We start from the raw sequence: 3460 nt of genomic DNA, 5'->3' as shown, positions 1-3460 counted from the left end.
TTTCACAACTCAAAGCAGAAGACTATTGAAATCTTAAATACAGACCAATAGTATGACATACACATTTTAGTTTCAAAAATGCTGTCAAGTATAACAATCCATCTGCCAAATTTCATATCTTTGGGTACACTCAGAGTTATTTCCAGCAGGTAATGGTACCTATACAAAGAAAAAATAGGGCATTTTTAAAATATACTTTCTTTGACTTGTTACCAAGTAATAAAAGTTTTTCTTTTTAAACCTTTGTTGTTAATATGATTTTTAAATGATATTCTGAGGATTCTAGCAAATTTCCTACTAATAATTGGTCAATCTAAAAAAAATAATTGGTCAATCTCTTCATTTCCTTGTGCTAATGAACCAAGCAACTCCATATGAGATATATATAAGATCCATATAAGTGATATATAATGGATAGTTGCTGTTTTGACTACTCTGTTACACTTGTACAAATAATGATGTTAATTCTGTGGCATATATAGCTTGATCATGCTAGCCCTTTTTATTTCATTTTATTTATTTTAATATTTTATATTTATTAATTATAATTAATATATTAAATATTTATTAATACTTAATATTTTTATTTTTTATATTTTATTCCTGCCCATCGTGTTAAAGCTTATTTTTAACAACATCAACATTTTTGCAGCCAAAGTACATGGTTTGAACCCGAAAATGAACCCCCAGATAGTTATTAAATTAACAGTCTGGCAAGCCAAGGACAGGTAAGATTCTGTACAAAGCCTTACCAACCTAAGACATAAGTGCATTGCTTTTGATAATGCATATTCTACAACAGGTAAGGAAGGCATTCTTGTCAGAACAACCTAAGACAGGCTCAGTCTTGTTTATGAAATAAAAAAAGGGAGTCCGGAGCAAGCAAGCAAGCAAGTTAGTGGCTGTTAGACAGCAGGAGAGGAGCAATGCCTAAATCAAAGGAACTTGTTTCTTCAAGCTTTTCAGGCAGTGATTCTGACAGCGAAGTTGAAAAAAAGTTAAAGAGGAAAAAGCAAGTTGTTCCAGAGAAACCTGTGAAGAAGCAGAAGCATGGTGAGACTTCTAGAGCTCTGGCGTCCTCCAAGCAGAGCAGCAGAGATGATAACATGTTCCAGATTGGAAAGATGAGATATGTCAGTGTTCAGGACTTTAAAGGAAAAATTCTAATTGATATTAGAGAATATTGGATGGACTCAGAAGGTGAAATGAAACCAGGGAGAAAAGGTATTTCTATAAACATGGAACAGTGGAGCTAGCTGAAGGAACAGATCTCTGACATAGATGATGCAGTAAGAAAGCTGTAAAATCTGAGCCATATCAAACCTGTAATGTTGTAGTTGTTTTAATCTGTCTTTTTACATTGGCTTTTGTTTTCTAAATATTGTTTTCCACACTGTTGTATATTTGGATGGCAGAACAATTTGTAAGACAAATACTTTTTTTAATGTGCATTATTAAAATGTCCTAAGTGACTCTAATTGTCAACTTTATTAAAAAGGATTGCTTTGTGCCCCCTACCTAGTGTAAAATAAAGTGAGATCACTGGGCAGTGGTGGTGTGTGCCTTTAATCCCAGCTCTTGGGAGGCAGAGGCAGGCAGATTTCTGAGTTCAAGGCCAGCCTGATCTACAGAGTGAGTTCCAGGACAGCCAGGACTACACAGAGAAACCCTGTCTCGAAAAACCAAAAACCAAAAAACAACAACAAAAAAAAGTCAGATCATTACAATCTTTAAAAAAAAGAAAGAAAGAAAGAAAGAAAGAAAGAAAGAAAGAAAGAAAAGAAATAAAAAGGGGGGAGAGGTGGAGAGCCTTTGGGGCTGCTTGACAAGAAGCTGACATGGGCCAAGGACAAGGAAATGGGCTGCTTGGCAAGAATATGACATTGGCCAAGGACAAGGAAGTAGGCTTCAGGCAAGAATCTGACATTAGGCTAGAACAAAAAAGCAATTTCAGGCAGGAATCTAAATCTTAGGCTAGAACAAGGAAGTAGGCTTCAGACATGAAAATGACTTTGGTCTAGGACAGGGAAGTGGGCTCAGATATTTTGGTCATTCTAATAAGCCCCTAGAAACAGTGATCACAGTAGTGTTCACAGAACTTTGTTTATTGCTTTGCTTGTTCTTTGAATATTTGCATTTATTGTTTTGCTTGTTCCTTGACTATTTGCATCTACTGTGTTGCTAATCCCTCAACCTAGAACTGACCTTAACTGTTGCATGTAATCAAAATGGTATAAAAGCAAAAAGGAGGAAGGGGGATGGAATAGGGAGTATCTAGGGAGGGAAAATGGGGAAAGGGGATGACACCTGAAATGTAAATAAATAAAATATCCAATAAAAATGATGTTAACTCTGAATTATGAGGAATAAGTTCAGCAGTTTCTATAGGTAACACAACCCTCTCTGAATATTGTGAGTCAATAATTATACTAATAGGTTCAGAAAAATATAATAAAACTATAAGAATTGCATATAGCTCTGTTTTTTTTAAACAGAAGTATATGGGCTTTGAGTTATTTTACTAACATTTCCTGACTTATAACCTGACATTTCTGATTTATTTGCATCAGAATAAAATGTATGAGCTTCATAAATTGGTGTCCCTTTTACTATATGGGGAGAATACAATTCTTTTCATGAACTGAAGCTGCTTGTTTTGAGGATATTTGTTGTTAATTTCTGCCAAATAATTGCTATAAGCTCTTGGTCATTCTTCATTAATTACCAATAAGGTAATTTCAGCATTAATATAAGATACTAGATTGGGTCTGTGCATGATAATTGACAAAGTCTTTGTCTTCCTTTTACAATTAGATCAGAAACCTTTTCAATATAAGTTTTTAGTTTTTTACTCAATATATGTGTTAAGAAATATCTATTCTAAAATATCACCTTCTTTATGCATAGTCCAGTAGGAAAATGAGTAGAAGAAAAGATAACTAGAACAGTCAAGTTTGGGATCTAGGCAGTCCACATGTATGCCCCTCACTTTTTGCTCTACCAAATCAACTTGTTTTCTGCCTCAGCTGTTAATTGTCTAGGATTGTTTAAGTTCAAATCACATTGTAAACTTTGAAACAAACTACTTACCCTTTGAGTAGTTAATCTAATAGGATATCATAACCAGTTAATATTTCCCAATAGTTTTCAAAAGTCATTAAGAGTTTGTAACTGATCTCTTCTGATCTGTATTTTTTGTGGTTGGACCTTTTGTTGACTCAATTTAAATACTAGATAGTTGATAGAATCTAGTCGCTGTATTTTTTTTCATGAGCAATCTATAAACCCCCAACTAGGTAAAATCATTTTTGAGCATGGGCCTTTCAATCCCAGGATCACTGGTTCATGCCTCAGATGTAAAAGTAATTTTTACTTACCTGATGTAATTGTTGTCTCAGAAGCTTATTGATAAATAAACTCACACTTTCCAGTTCTTTCTAAACTCTGGCTGGCTGGCTCA

At 34.2% G+C, this 3460-nt stretch overlaps 1 pseudogene; it reads left to right on the top strand.

Annotated features, from left to right (window-relative positions):
* The first annotated feature begins 924 nt into the window (after positions 1-924).
* Positions 925-1320, top strand: LOC117704269 (activated RNA polymerase II transcriptional coactivator p15 pseudogene; annotated as a pseudogene).
* Positions 1321-3460: the final 2140 nt, after the last annotated feature.

The sequence above is a fragment of the Arvicanthis niloticus genome, chromosome 2, assembly GCF_011762505.2.
Source record: "Arvicanthis niloticus isolate mArvNil1 chromosome 2, mArvNil1.pat.X, whole genome shotgun sequence".
Taxonomy (NCBI): Eukaryota; Metazoa; Chordata; class Mammalia; order Rodentia; family Muridae; genus Arvicanthis; species Arvicanthis niloticus.
The sequence above is the reverse complement of the archived record's forward strand: the minus strand, read 5'-3'. Positions and strand labels throughout refer to the sequence as shown.